We start from the raw sequence: 17,078 nt of genomic DNA on the forward strand, positions 1-17,078 counted from the left end.
AAAAAATAAAAGAAAAGAATCTTAAAATAAAAAAAAAAAATTATGGAAGAAAACTTCCCTAACCTAAAGAGAGAGATACCCATGAATATACAAGAAGCCTACAGAACTCCAAACAGACTGGACCTGAACAGAAATACCTCCCATCACATAATAATCAAAACACCAAATGTACTAAACAAAGAAAGAATATTAAAGGCAGTAAGAGAAAAAGGCCAAGTAACATATAAAGGAAGACCTATCAGAATCACAGCAGACTTCTCACCTGAGACTATGAAACCTAGAAGATCCTGGGCAGATCTCATGCAGACTCTAAGAGAGCACAAATGCCAGCCAAAACTACTATACCCAGCAAAGCTCTCAATCACCATAGATGGAGAAACTAAGATATTCCATGACAAAACCAATATCTATCCACAAACCCAGCCCTACAAAGGATAATAGGAGGAAAACACCAATACAAGGAGGGAAACTTCACCCTGGAAAAAGCAAGATAGTAGTAACCTTTTTTCATCAAACTCAAAAGAAGTTAACCAATCAAATTTAAAAAATAACATCAAAAATGACAGTAAGTAATAATCACTATTCCTTAATATCTCTTAACATCAATGGACTCAATGCCCCAATAAAAAGACATAGACTAACCAACTGGATACATAAACAGGACCCTACATTTTGCTGCATACAGAAAACACACCTCAGGGTCAAAGACAAACACTACCTTAGAGTAAAAGTCTGGAAGACAATTTTACAAGCAAATGGTCTCAGGAAACAAGCTGGAGTAGCCATTCTAATATCAGATAAAATTGACTTTCATCCCAAAGTCATCAAAAGAGACTCTGAGGGACACTTCTTGCTAGTCAAAGGAAAAATACAAGAAGAACTCTCAATCCTGAACATCTATGCTCCAAATGCAAGGGCACCCTCATTCATAAAAGAAACTTTATTAAAGCTCAAAGCACACATTGCATCTAACACAATAATTGTGGGTAACTTCAACACTGCACTTTCCTCAATGGACCAATCAGGAAAACAGAAACTGAACAGGGACACAGTGAAACTAATTGGACCTTTGGACCAATTAGATTTAACATATATATATATATATATATATATATATATATATATATATATATATATATATATATATATGTTAAATATATATATATGTTTATTCTCATAAACATATGAGAATATGTTTTTTCTCATATGTTTTTTTCTCAGCACCTCATGGTACCTTCTCCAAAATCAACCATATAATTGGTCACAAAACAGACCTCAACAAATATAATCCCATCGAAGTAATCCCATGCCTCATATCAGATCACTATGGAGTAAAAGTGGTCTTCAATAGCAACAAAAACAACAGAAAATCCATATACAGGTGGAAACTGAAAATATTCTACTCAATGATACCTTGGTCAAGGAAGAAATAAAGAAAGAAATTAAAGACTTTTTACAACTTGATGACAATGAAGACACAACATACCCAAATCTATGGGACACAATGAAAGCAGTGCTAAGAGGAAAACTCATAGCCCTGAGTGCCTCCAAAAAGAAAATGGAGAGAGCATACACTTACAGCTTAATGACACACCTGAAAGCCCTGGAACAAAAAGAAGCTATTTCACCCAGGAGGAGTAGAAGGCAGGAAATCATCAAACTCAGGGCCGAAATCAATCAAGTAGAAACAAAGAGAACCATACAAAAAATCAACAAAACCAGGAGCTGGTTCTTTGAGAAAATCAACAAGATAAATAAACCCTTACCCAGACTGACCAAAGGACACAGAGAAAGTATCCAAATTAACAAACTTAGAAATGAAAAGGGAGATATAACAACAGAAACTGAGGAAATTCAAAAAATTATTAGATCCTACTACAAAAGCCTATACTCAACACAATTCGAGAATCTGGAGGAAATTGACAGTTTCCTAGACAGATATCCAACACCAAAACTAAATCAGGATCAAATAGATCATCTAAACAGTCCCATAACACCTGAAGAAATAAAAAAGGGTCATAGAAAGTCTCCCAACCAAAAAAAGCACGGGACCAGATGGCTTCAGTGCAGAATTCTATCAGACCTTCATAGAAGACCTAAGACCAATACTCTTCAAACTACTCCACAAAATAGAAACAGAAGGAACTCTACCAAACTCGTTCTATAAAGCCACAATTACACTGATACCAAAACCACACAAAGATCCAACAAAGAAAGAGAACTTCAGGCCAAGTTCTATTATGAATATTGATGCAAAAATACTTAATAAAATTCTTGCCAACAAAATCCAAGAACACATCAAAATGATCATCCAATATGATCAAGCAGGCTTTATTCCAGGGATGCAGGGATGGTTCAATATAAGGAAATCCATCAATGCTATCCACTACATAAACAAACTCAAAGAAAAAAACCATATGACCATCTCATTAGATGCAGAAAAAGCATTTGACAAAATTCATCATCCTTTCATGCTAAAAGTCTTGGAAAGAACAGAAATTCAAGGCCCATAGCTAAACATCATTAAAGCAATATAGAGCAAACCGGTAGCCAACATCAAACTAAATGGAGAGAAACTTGAAGCAATCCCACTAAAATCAGGGACTAGACAAGGCTGTCCTCTCTCTCCATATCTTTTCAATATAGTACTTGAAGTTCTAGCTAGAGCAATTAGAAAACATAAGGAGGTCAAGGGGATACAAATTGGAAAGGAAGAAGTCAAATTATCACTATTTGCAGATGACATGATAGTCTACTTAAGTGACCTGAAAACCTCCACCAGAGAACTCCTACAGCTGATAAACAACTTCAGCAAATTGGCTGGTTATACAATCAACTCAAGCAAATCAGTTGCCTTCCTATACTCAAAGGATAAGTAGGCTGAGAAAGAAGTTAGGGAAATGACACCCTTCACAATAGCCACAAACAATATAAAGTATCTTGGTGTGACTCTAACCAAACAAGTGAAAGATCTATAGGACAAGAACTTCAGGCCTCTGAAGAAGAAAATCGAAGAAGACCTCAGAAAATGGAAAAATCTGCCATGCTTGTGGGTTGGCAGGACTAATATAGTTAAAATGGCCATCTTGCCAAAAGCAATCTACAGATTCAACGCAATCTCCATCAAAATCCCAACTCAGTTCTTCACAGAGTTAGAAAAAGCAATTCTCAAATTCATCTGGAATAACAAAAAACCCAGGATAGCTAAAACTATTCTCAACAACAAAAGAAATTCTGGGGGAATCAGTATCCCTGACTTCAAGCAATACTACAGAGCAATAGTTTTAAAAACTGCATGGTATTGGCACAGTGACAGACAAGTGGACCAATGGAATAGAATTGAAGATCCAGAAATGAATCCACACACCTTTGGTCACTTGATCTTCGACAAAGGAGCCAAAAACATCCAGTGGAAAAAAGATAGCCTTTTCAACAAATGGTGCTGGTTCAATTGGAGGTCAGCATGCAGAAGAATGTGAATTGATCCATTCTTATCTCCATGTACTAAACTTCACTCCAAGTGGATCAAGGACCTCCATGTAAAACCAGACACACTGAAACTAATAGAAAAGAAACTGGGTAAGACCCTAGAGGACATGGGCACGGGGGAAAAGTTCCTGAACAGATCACCAATAGCTTATGCTCTAAGATCAAGAATTGACAAATGGGACCTCATAAAATTACAAAGTTTCTGTAAGGCAAAGGACACTGTTAAAAGGACAAAATGGCAACCATCAAATTGGGGAAGGATATTCACCAACCCTACATCTGATAGAGGGCTAATATCCAATATATACAAAGAACTCAAGAAGTTAGACCCCAGGGAACCAAATAACCCTATTAAAAATGGGGTACAGATCTAAATAAAGAATTTTCACCTGAAGAAATTCGGATGGCCAAGAGGCACCTTAAGAAGTGCTCAACATCATTAGTCATTAGGGAAATGCAAATAAAAACAACCCTGAGATTTCACCTTACACCAGTCAGAATGGCTAAGGTCAAAAACTCAGGAGACAGCAGGTGTTGGAGAGGATGTGGAGAAAGAGGAACACTCCTCCACTGCTGGTGGGGCTGTAAGATGGTACAACCACTGTAGAAATCAGTCTGGAGGTTCCTCAGAAAACTGGACATGAGACTTCCAGAGGACCCTGCTATACCTCTCCTGGGCATATACCCAAAGGATTCCCCGGCATGCAATAAAGACACATGCTCCATTATGTTTGTAGCAGCCTTATTTATAATAGCCAGAAGCTGGAAAGAACCCAGATGCCCCTCAAAGGAAGAATGGATACAGAAAATGTGGTATATTTACACAATGGAATACTACTCAGCAATTAGAAACAATGAATTCACAAAATTTTTAGGCAAATAGTTTGATCTGGAAAATATCATCCTAAGTGAGATAACCCAATCACAAAAGAATACACATGGAATGCAATCTCTGATAAGTGGATTTTAATTAGCCCAGAAGCCCTGAATACCCAAGGCACAAATCGCATAACAAATGACTCCCATCAAGAAGTATGGAGAGGGTCCTGATCCTGGAAGGGATTGATCTAGCATTGGAGGGGAATATAAGGACAGAGAAAAAGGAGGGAGGTGATTGGAGAATGGATGGAGAGAAGAAGGTTTATGGGACATATGGGGAGGGGGGATCCAGGAAAGGGGAAATCATTTGGAATGTAAACAAAGAATATAGAAAATAAAAATTAAAAAAGAAGAACAGGAATTTAAGGCCCATACCCAAACATAGTTAAAGCAATATACAGCAAACCAGTAGCCAATATCAAACTAAATGGAGAGAAACTTGAAGCAATCCCACTAAAATCAGGGACTAGACAAGGCTGTCCTCTCTCTCCATAACTTTTCAATATAGTTCTTGAAGTTCTAGCTAGAGCAATTAGACAACATAAGGAGGTCAAAGGAATACAAATTGGAAAGGAAGAAGTCAAATTCTCAATATTTGCAGATGACATGAGTAGTATACTCAAGAAACCCCCCCCCCAAAAAAAACACCACCAGAGAACTCCTACAACTGATAAACAACCTCAGGAAAGTGGCAGGTTATAAAATCAACTCAAGCAAATCAGTTGCCTTCCTATACTCAAAGGATAAGTTGGCTGAAAAAGAAGTTAGGGAAATGACACCCTTCACAATAGCCACAAACAATATAAAGTATCTTGGTGTGACTCTAACCAAACAAGTGAAAGATCTATAGGACAAGAACTTCAGGTCTCTGAAGAAGGAAATCGAAGAAGACCTCAGAAAATGGAAAAATCTGCCATGCTTGTGGGTTGGCAGGACTAATATAGTTAAAATGGCCATCTTGCCAAAAGCAATATACAGATTCAATGTAATCCCAATCAAAATCCCAACTCAGTTCTTCACAGAGTTAGAAAAAGCAATTCTCAAATTTATCTGGAATAACAAAAAACTCAGGATAGCTAAAACTATTCTCAACAGTAAAAGAACTTCTGGGGGAATTTGTATCCCAGACCTCAAGCAATACTACAGAGCAATAGTGTTAAAAACTGCATGGTATTGCCACAGGGACAGGCAAGTGGACCAGTGGAATAGAATTGAAGACCCAGAAATGAATCCACACAACTATGGTCACTTGATCTTCAACAAAGGAACGGAAAACATCCAGTGGAAAAAAGATAGCCTTTTCAATAAATGGTGCTGGTTCAACTGGAAGTCAGCATGCAGGAAAATGCGAATTGATCCATTCTTATCTCCTTGTACTAAGCTCAACTCCAAGTGGATCAAGGACCTCCACATAAAACCAGACACACTTAAACTAATAGAAAAGAAATTTGGAAAAGCCCTTGAGGACATGGGCACAGGGGGAAAGTTCCTGAACAGAACACCAATAGCTTATGCTCTAAGATCAAGAATTGACAAATGGGATCTCATAAAATTACAAAGTTTCTGTAAGGCAAAGGACACTGTCAAAAGGACAAAACAGCAACCAACAAATTGGGAAAAGATCTTCACCAATCCTACATCTGACAGAGGGCTAATATCCAATATATACAAAAGAACTCAAGAAGTTAGACCCCAGGGAACCAAATAACCCTATTAAAAATGGGGTACAGATCTAAACAAAGAATTTTCACCTGAAGAAATTCAGGTGGCCGAGAAGCACCTTAAGAAATGCTCAACATCGCTTTAACGATGTTTAGGTATGGGCCTTGAATTCCTGTTCTTTCCAAGTCTTTAAGCATGAAAGGATGCTGACTTTTGTCAAATGCTTTTTCAACATCCAATGAAATGACCATTTGGTTTTTTTCTTTGAGTTTGTTTATGTAGTGGATTGCATTGATGGATTTCCATATATTGAACCAACCCTGCATCCCTGGGATAAAGCCTACTTGATCATGGTGGATGATCGTTTTGATGTGTTCTTGGATTCGATTGGCAAGAATTTTATTGAGTATTTTTGCATCGATGTTCATAAGGGAGATTGGTCTGAAGTTTTCTTTCTTTGTTGGATCTTTGTGTGGTTTTGGTATCAGCGTAATTGTGGCTTCGTAGAAGGAATTGGGTAGGGTTCCTTCTGTTTCTATTTTGTGGAATAGTTTGAAGAGTATTGGTGTTAGCTCTTCTTTGAAGGTCTGATAGAATTCTGCACTGAAACCATCTGGTCCTGTGCTTTTTTTGGTTGGAAGACTTTCTATGACCCCCTTCTATTTCTTTAGGAGTTATGGGACAGTTTAGATGATCTATTTAGTCCTGATTTAATTTTGGTATTTGGTATACATCAGAGAGAGGGCTAATATCCAATATATATAAAGAACTCAAGAAGTTAGACTCCAGAAAACCAAACAACCCTATTAAAAATGGGGTACAGAGTTAAACAAAGAATTCTCACCTGAAGAACTTCGGATGGCAGAGAAACACCTTAAAAAAATGCTCAACTTCATTAGTCATTAGGGAAATGCAAATCAAAACAACCCTGAGATTTCACCTTACACCAGTCAGAATGGCTAAGATTAAAAATTCAGGAGACAGCAGGTGTTGGCGAGGATGTGGAGAAAGAGGAACACTCCTCCACTGCTGGTGGGGTTGCAAATTGGTACAACCACTCTGGAAATCAGTCTGGTGGTTCCTCCAAAAACTGGGCACCTCACTTCCAGAAGATCCTGCTATACCACTCCTGGGCATATACCCAGAGGATTCCCCACCATGTAATAAGGATACATGCTCTACTATGTTCATAGCAGCCCTATTTATAATTGCCAGATGCTGGAAAGAACCCAGGTATCCCTCAACAGAAGAGTGGATGCAAAACATGTGGTATATCTACACAATGGAGTAGTATTTAGCCATTAGAAACAACGAATTCATGAAATTCTTAGGCAAATGGATGGAGCTAGAGAACATCATACTAAGTGAGGTAACCCAGACTCAAAAGGTGAATCATGGTATGCACTCACTAATAAGTGGTTATTAACCTAGAAAACTGGAATACCCAAAACATAATCCACACATCAAATCAGATACAAGAAGAAAGGAGGAGTGGTCCCTGGTTCTGAAAAGACTCAGTGAAGCAGTATAGAGCAAAATCAGAACAGGGAAGTGGGAAGGGTTGGGTGGGAAAACAGGAGGAGGGAAGGGGACTGATGGGACTTTTGGGAAGTGGGGGTCCAGAAAAGGGGAAATCATTTGAAATGAAAATAAATATAGCAATAAATTAAAAAAAATGCTCAACATCATTAGTCATTAGGGAAATGCAAATCAAAACAACCCTGAGATTTCACCTCACACCATTCAGAATGGCTAAGGTGAAAAATTCAGGAGACAGCAGGTGTTGGCGAGGATGTGGAGAAAGAGGAACACTCCTTCACTGTTGGTGGGATTGTAAGATGGTACAACCACTATGGAAATCAGTCTGGCGGTTCCTAGGAAAACTAGACATGACACTTCCGGAGGACCCTGCTATACCTCTCCTGGGCATATATCCAGAGGATTCCTCAGCATTCAATAAGGACACATGCTCCACTATGTTCATAGCAGCCTTATTTATAATAGCCAGAAGCTGGACAGAACCAAGATATCCCTCAATGGAGGAATGGATACAGAAAATATGGTATATATACACAATGGAGTACTATTCGGCAATTAAAAACAATGAATTCATGAACTTTTTAGGTAAATGGTTGGAACTGGAAAATATCATCCTAAGCAAGGTAATGCAATCACAAAAGAATACACATGGAATGCAATCATTGATAAGTGGATATTAATTAGCCCTGAAGCTCTTAATACTGAAGATACAATTAGCATATCTAATGATTCCCATGAAGAAGGAAGAAGAGGGTCCTAATCCTGGAAAGGCTTGATCCAGCATTGTAGGGGAGTACCAGGACAGAGAAAGGGGAGGGGGAAAGATAGGAGAATGGATGGAGAGAAGAGGACTTATGGGACATATGGGAGGGGGACTGGGAAAGGGGAAAGCTTTTGGAATGTAAACAAAAAATATAGAAAATAAAAAAAAGACATCAGATTTGCACACTCAGGAAACAGAATTGACCAATAATTAACTCATCTTCTTCTGAGACTATTAAAATTATTTATGATACCATTTGGTCATAAAACAGAAAATATAAGCTTTCCTTAAAATAGCTATATATTTTCTTATCCTAAAACAAGGAATTATCAAAATTCCTTCTGTCGAGGCTGGGGAGAAAGCTCAATCTGTAAAATGCTTGCAATGCAACAATGAGAACGTGAGTTCAAACTCAAGAACCTACATAAAATGTCCATCATGATGATAGGCACCTATAATCTCAGTGCTAGTGTGTATGCATACACAGGCAAATAACTGGAGCTTATGGGCTAGCCAGCCTATCAAGATCAGTGAACTCCAAGTTTAGTGAGAAAGCCTATCTCAAAAATAGATGAAAGATAGATAGATAGATAGATAGATAGATAGATAGATAGATAGATAGATACATACATACATACATACATACATAGATACATAGATACATAGATAGATACATAGATAGATATAGATAGATAGATAGATAGATACATAGATACATAGATACATAGATAGATACATATATAGATAGATAGATAGATAGATAGATAGATAGATAGATAGATAGATAGATACATACATACATACATACATAGATACATAGATACATAGATACATAGATACATAGATACATAGATACATAGATACATAGATACATAGATACATAGATACATAGATAGATACATAGATAGATACATAGATAGATACATAGATAGATACATAGATAGATACATAGATAGATAGATAGATAGATAGATAGATAGATAGATAGATAGATAGATAGAGAAGGTAGAACATGGCTGAAGTGATCCAATACAGACCTCTGGCCCCCAAACACAGTGATACACTATTGCTTGAAGACATGAATATACAAGTGCACATATACACATATTCAAAAATTAGTCAGCTAGACTTTGGTATAGGACTTTTTAAAAGGCTTTTCTAATCATACTTGTAGAAGTAAATATACACTAAGCAGGCTAAGTACACTTTGATGTTGAGAAGATATGAGTTGTTGATACTTAAAAAAAAGTTGCTAAGCTTTGTCTTAGCTAGGGTTTCCTTTTGCTGTGAAGAGATACCATGACCAAGACAACTCTTAGAAAGACAAGCATTTAATTGGGTATGGCTTACAGTTCTACAGGTTCAGTCCATTATCATCATGGCAGGAAGCATGGCAGCATGCAGGCAGATATGGTGCTAAAGAAGCCAAGAGTTCTATATCGTGATCTGCAGGCAGCCAGGAGATGCAGTCTTCCTTCGGTGACTCAGAGGAGGCTCTTTTCTGCACTGGGTGGAGCTTGAGCACTAGGAGACCTTAAAGCTCACCACCACACTGATGAACTTCCTCTAACAAGGCCATACCTACTCCAACAAGGCCATGCCTCCTGAGAGTGCCACTCTCCATAGGCCAAGCATTTTCAAACCACCACAGCCATATATCAGTGCAAAAGATTTTTCATCTGTTTATGCTTTAATTGCTCTATACATTAGTAAAATCAATATATGCATTAGTTAATAAAATCAAGGGGCCTTTCTTGGGTCCCATTAGAGAAATAGGAAAATTATAAATATACTCAAATGTTTCTACTTTTGATAGAAAATAGGTAGTTTTGTTCAAAGTCTAGTTAATAAATAGATGGCTATTTGTAAAGTGGTAAGCATTAAAATAGAAATTAGACCATAAGGCTCATGGTCTTTTCATACTTTGAATCTCCAAATGAGACCGTTGGGACAAAGATAGAAAATACTTGTCTACCCCTGTTTAGACACCTGCTCCAAAAAAAAAAAAAAAAAAAAAATTGGCTACCTCATTCCCAATCAGATAACTAGTATTTTAAGAGTATGTCTTCAAATATCCAGAGACTCTATGGTAGACCTGGAGAAAGGATTAGAACACAAATTAGTGGTGGATAAGCAACAGCCTTCCAAATGACACCACATTTCTACAGGAAAACCACCAAAGACAGAAAACGATGCTGAAATTCACATTGCAGGCTGAAAAGAGTATATAAAAATACCTTGGTGGTGGCTTTTCTTTTGATTTATTGTTACTGCTGATATTGTTTTTATGTTCACCATTAGTTCAGAGTATCATGAACAGACCCTGAGGAGTGCGATAAGATGCCAGCTCAGTTTAGCCAAACTAAACCAGATAAATTGCTGATAGAAACTGGAAACTGGGCTGGAGATTGGGTACATCAAACGGCTCTTGAGCTATAAATCTGGGAAGAGAACTCAATCTCTATTCAAAGGAGCAGTGAACACTGAGAGAAACCCCACATGCTCAGAAACAGAGTATCAGGACAACTTTCCATTCAGGAATGAATGCTTTGAACCTTAGCATTCTCGAGACATATGATTATAGCGTGCTGCAGAAGCTAAATCGTGAAGAGGCCTGGTTGGAAGGTCAAACATTTGCAGCACTTATTCCCTGAAGTGCTTACTGGCTCATGCATGAACAGACCTCGGCTATCTTACTTTGTGACAACCCAAATGTGTTTCTCTCCCAAAATTATCTAAGCAGTAGAAAGCCATTTGTCTGTCTGATGTGCCTTCTCAACCACTTTATATTAAGCTAAGGACAAATTTCTGCACATATGCTACCTCAAATACGTCTCACCATGGAGCATATAAATTTCTAATTTTACTCAGCCTTATTTTTAAGTGCAACCATCATATAAACATTTAAAAATGTATGTTCATTCTTCAATATCTATAGATAATTTCATAAAAGTCAATTCTAGTACTTTAGGGACTGTATATAGGACAAGGCATTTTCTTATTTCTGATACTGCCTTATTCAGTATCTTTCCTCTGAACCTTTTACAGAATTCCATCTATGAGGATGGTGACCGTGGTAACTGTTAGATGTAAAATAGTCACCTCATGTATCTAAACTCTGTCTCTGTGTCCCATACAATCCCTCTTCAAATGACTTTCCTATCCTACAGGCTCCATCATCTCCAGTTCCTCTTCTGTCTCATGCTGGCCTATGAACTTTCTCTGCCCCACCCCCACTAGCCAACTCACAGCCTTTCATCCCTATGCTCTGGTATACTGCATCTAATTTTGATCAATACTCCTTATACCCTCTTAATCCTGGGTTTGGTGGAGCCTGGAGATAATACCAGAATTAGAACCTATGTGATTTTTCCCTCCCAAGTTTCTTCTCTATCATGATCATTTTACTGCCAATCATTTGGGAAACTTTCCTTATTGTGATGCTTTAGGAATCCACAGTGATGCCAAAGCTCACCCTGAACCCTGTCCAAAAGCCATCAGTCCTCCACACTGATCACTGCCACCAACCCAAACAGTAACCTCCTGGACAACAGCCACTCTTTCTCAATGATCTCCACTAAGGATTGTGGAAGGACCTTCTAATCCCCTTCTCAAATCTGGAGTTCATATCCAAGTACGGATTTTTTTCAGTTTCTATCTCTGAGTGATCCATATTTTGTTCCATCTTATACAGCTTGGTTGCCAAATTCCATACACGCTGCCAAATCTCACTGTGATTGGTTGGCATGTTCCTCTGTCTCTTGTCTGTGTTTCTTAATTCCTATTGCCTTCCAAAAAGATTTTTATTTTGTAACACAAAATAATGTCTGGTAACAAGTATCATATTTAAACACATAAATACTGGATTTTTTGTTATAAAAATGGCAAGACTGGACTACATATAATAAGAAATAACCTAGTTATTTGCATGTCTCTCTCTCTCTCTCTCTCTCTCTCTGTGTGTGTGTGTGTGTGTGTGTGTGTTTGTGCATATGTGTGTGAAGCTTGCATATGTGTTTGTACATACCTAGATGTGTACCCACATGTAGAGCCCCAAATTTGACACAGTTGCTATACTGGCTAACTTTGTGTGTCAACTTGACACAAGCTGGAGTTATCACAGAGAAAGAAGACTCCCTTAAGGAAATGCCTCCATGAGATCCAGCTGTAAAGCATTTTCTCAATTAGTGATCAGGGGTGGGAGGGCCCATTGTGAATGGTGCCATCCCTGGCCTGGTAGTTGGGTTCTATAAGAAAGCACTCCTCCACTGCTGGTGGGGTTGCAAATTGGTACAACCACTCTGGAAATCAGTTTGGCGGTTCCTCAGAAAACTGGGCATGTCACTTCCGAAAGATCCTGCTATACCATTCCTGGGCATATACCCAGAGGATTCCCCAGCATGTAATAAGGATATATGTTCCACTATGTTCATAACAGCCCTATTTATTATAGCCAGAAGCTGGAAAGAACCCAGGTATCCCTCAACAGAAGAATGGATGCAAAAAATGTGGTATAGCTACACAATGGAATACTGTTCAGCCATTAGAAACAATCAATTCATGAAATTCTTGGGAAAATGGATGGAGCTGGAGAACATCATACTAAGTGAGGTAACCCAGTTTCAAAAGATCAATCATGGTACGCACTCACTAATAAGTGGATATTAGCCTGGAAAACTGGGATACCCAAAACATAATCCACACATCAAATGAGGTACAAGAAGAACGGAGGAGTGGCCCCTGGTTCTGGAAAGACTCAGTGTAGCAGTATAAGGCAAAACCAGAACAAGGAATTGGGAAGGGGTGGGTGGGAGAACAGGGGGAGGGAAGGGGGCTTATGTGACTTTCGGGGAGTGGGGGACCAGAAAAGGGGAAATCATTTGAAATGTAAATAAAAAAATATATCAAATAAAGAAAAAAGAAAGAAAGCTGAGCAAGCCAAGGGAAGCAAGTCAGTAAGTAACATCCCTCCTCTGCATCAGCTCCTGCCTCCAGATTCCTCCCCTGTGTGAGTTCCAACCCTGACTTCCTTTGGTGATGAACAGTAATGTGGACATGTAAGCTGAATAAATCCTTTCCTCCATAACTTGCTTCTTGGTCATGTTTTGTGCATGAATAGAAACCCGGTTGCCTTTCTCCATTACTCTCCATGTCTAATTTGTTTGTTTGTTTGTTTGTTTGTTTTACTTTTCTGAACCTGGATCTAATAGTCATCCTGTCCTGGGGATCCCATCTCTGCCTTTTAGGTCCTGTAATTATAGGTAGCCACCACACCTGCTTGGATTTTTATATTAAGTGCTGGAGATCTTAACTCCTGCCCTGACACTTGTACAGCAAGTGTCCCCTTTACAGCTTTATCCCCCAAACCATCTCCCCATTCCAAATTCTTAGATTTTCAGGTAACATTCATAGCTTGAGGAAGAAGGCCTGTGCTACTTATCTTGCTGAAGAAGGAACATCACAAATTACCACCAGAATCAAGAAGTTTTACTATTATCAAAGACACATAGAGATATACCTGGGGGCCAAAGAGGGTTTGTGCTGAAGAGCTGGGACAAGAACACAAGAAGGATAATGTGGTTCTGCTTCAGGGTCAGAGCAGCAGATGACCAGTGCAAAGAGACACAAGAAAAAGAGGTCAAATTAGCATTGAAGAGTCTAACAACTCTCCTGTACCCACTACTTGCTTTTGTTTCCTTCATTCTTCTGTGGTAATTGGGTTGTTGGAATTAGAAAAAGCATGCTTTTTGATATCCCATGTGCATATACATTGAGTGTAATACTGACAGCAGTTTCAAGGATGGACTGCAGGTTCATGGTGGCCATGGTCCTGTGTGTGTTTGAGTGGGGACCTGCTGTGTCTGGGTGAATCAGAAACAAAACACTGGAGCAGGAAGTTCAGGGGATATGCCTCTCTATGCCAAACCCTATAGCCCTAAGTCCAAAAGGTTGTATAATTTTCCAATAATATCACCATCTGGGCACCAACTATGAAAATCTCTGATCATGTGGGGAACAGTTCACACTTGGATATAGCAATAAAAATAGAAGTTAAACCATGAGAAAATTAAAGAGAGAATGAGTATTTATTAGAAATCTCTTGGGTAGTCAAGTCATCACATAATCAATGGGATGGTTGGAGAAACTGGGCTGTGGCTAGCTCTGGATAACAGGCCCACACTAAGATGTCTGAGCCACAAGAATATAGAACATTAATATTTGTTTACATATTTCCATAGTATATAGAGTATGTATTATAGAACTAAAGCATATAAGCTCTAATCTTGTACCTACTCCTTGGACAGAATAAGGAAGGCGAGAAAGCTCACTTTACTTACAGCGCCCAATAATGAAACACAGCCATGGACCAGCCATTTCTTGACAGTTAATTGGAATGGTATTTAAAAAAAAATAATTCAAAGCAATACAGTGGATGCTGTGTTGCTGAACACACAATGGTCCATTGCATAGTTCAATATATTTCCATTCTTCTTTGTTATTCTTTCTGCTCACGTGTTCTTCGGAAATTCAGACCATCAGGAAGCACCACCCTGCCTACAAAACAGTCCACAGCATTCTTGCAACAAGCAAAAGGACACGAAGAAAAGTGGAGATGTGGCCTTCTTTGTCTTCCCTCATGGACTGCAACTTGAACTAAACACTGGGTTCCTTCTGTCCCTGGTTACTGATTCAGTGCTTGTCAGTTTCAGCAAATTCTCCTTAGAAAGCTTTTCTACTTCACTGGAGATTCATCCAAGAAAGGTGAGAGATCTTCTACCTCAGCTACCTAGATCTCCTGCAAGCTGGGCCAAAGTCTCTCTAGCCAGCCTCTTGAAATTCAAGACCACGTTTTAAATGTCTCAAGAGTATTGGAAAGAAAACCTGCAGGAAACAGCATGGTCAATAAACTGTAAATTAGCAGGGAGGAGAGGAGAGCCGCACTGAGGAAGAGAGCTCTTGAGACTTGCAGCGCTTCCTTTGAAGGCTCCTGATAAGAAGTTAGAGATGCTCTGCAGGGAGACGACACAAGGCCAATAAAGATGGTTCAAAGAACCAAAAAACACTGTCTCGGAGCTTATTCTGGCCCAGGAGTAGCTTTTGTCCCCACCAGAAGAACTAAAGGTCTGATGATGCGTCCAACAGAGGGCAGAATGTTCTAAAGGGAAGCACTCATTAGTAGTAAAGGAAAGGTGTCCATAACCTAAAGGCTGTCTGATTACACCTTAGAAAGAGTGAAAGCAAGTCCCTAAGTTTCTATATAATTTTATTATAAAACAGATAAAGGAATCAAAGGTAAGCCTTATATGGAATTTTAATCTAAGTGGGAAAATATGCTTCAAATATCAACATCACTGGGATATCTCACACAATGCAGAGAAACAAACGTAGAGCTCTAAGTACGTACATTAAAATTGAATACAGCTTTAATCACCTCAGTTGACTTTTTAAAAGAATGTATCAAAAAAATACCTGAATTAGAGGCTGGAATGATGGTGTGAGAGCTTAGGGGCACTCCTGCAGAGGGCTGGAGTCTCATTCTCATCAGTCATATTGAGTGGCTCACAGTCACTCCTAAATTGAGTTCCAAGAGATCTTGCACCTGTGTGCACACAGGCGCGCGCGCACACGCGCGCGCACACGCACGCACACACACACACACACACACACACACACGAACACAAATTCACACACACGACAAGAGGACAAGAGAGAAGGAGTAATTATCATCATCATCAACAACCAAAGTTATCAGAACAAAGATCAAAGCAGAAACCAGTAAAACAGAAAACAGAAAGCAAAGACGAGACTGAAGAGCAATCTCTGTAAATTTCCAAACAGAAGTGATTAATATCCCAGTACCTACAAGGACAAAAGATGGCAGATACAACTGAAAGACACAGCTACATCTAGTAAATAACCTAAAAGGAAAAAGCTTCCAACTTAATGGCTGTAAATTTGATAAATTATATGTAATAAATAAATTCAAGGAAATACACAAATAACTAAAAAACACTCAAAAATTAATTAGGTACTCCAAGCAGTGCCATATCTACAAAAGACATTAAATTTGTAGCTCAAAACATTTCCACTAATGAAGCTTAAGGTTTACATGTTCTTACACATAAATTCTATGAAACATTTAAAATGAAAATAATTCAATTCTGCAAAGCCTCTTCCATAAAATTGAATGCAGGGGATGGGAATGCCACCTATTTTATTCTGTAAAATCAGAATGTTCCCCCTACCAAAACTACAGGGAAAAAAATCTTCAGACTAACATGGCAAATTTCAGATATAAAAATGTATGAAGTAATAGCAAATTAAGCCCAAAAATATTTAAAAGAAAATCTATCAGGACCTAGAGTATTTACCCTAGAAATACAAGATAAGTTTAAGCTTTAAAACTCAATTAATGCACTTGATCATTTACACAAAAATTAAAAACAAAAGACCATAAATCTAAGATCATCCTAGGCTAGATAGTAAGATTCTTTCAAAAATATATGTTTACTAATAAAACTAAGATTTGAAAATAATTGATAGAGAATAATTCTATATCAAGTTGATGCTTTTACCACTAAGTCTGTGCTGGTCCAAGAGGCCAAAACCACAAAATTTCATACAGAAAGCAATTATTTATTTTTATATCAATTTTTGCTACATTGAAAGCATACTTTAGGGGCAGGAGAGACTGCTCTGTGGTTAAGAGCACTGGCTGCTCATCCAGAGGACCTGGGTTTGAATC

This window comes from Apodemus sylvaticus, chromosome 10, assembly GCF_947179515.1.
Source record: "Apodemus sylvaticus chromosome 10, mApoSyl1.1, whole genome shotgun sequence".
In the NCBI taxonomy this organism is placed as follows: domain Eukaryota; kingdom Metazoa; phylum Chordata; class Mammalia; order Rodentia; family Muridae; genus Apodemus; species Apodemus sylvaticus.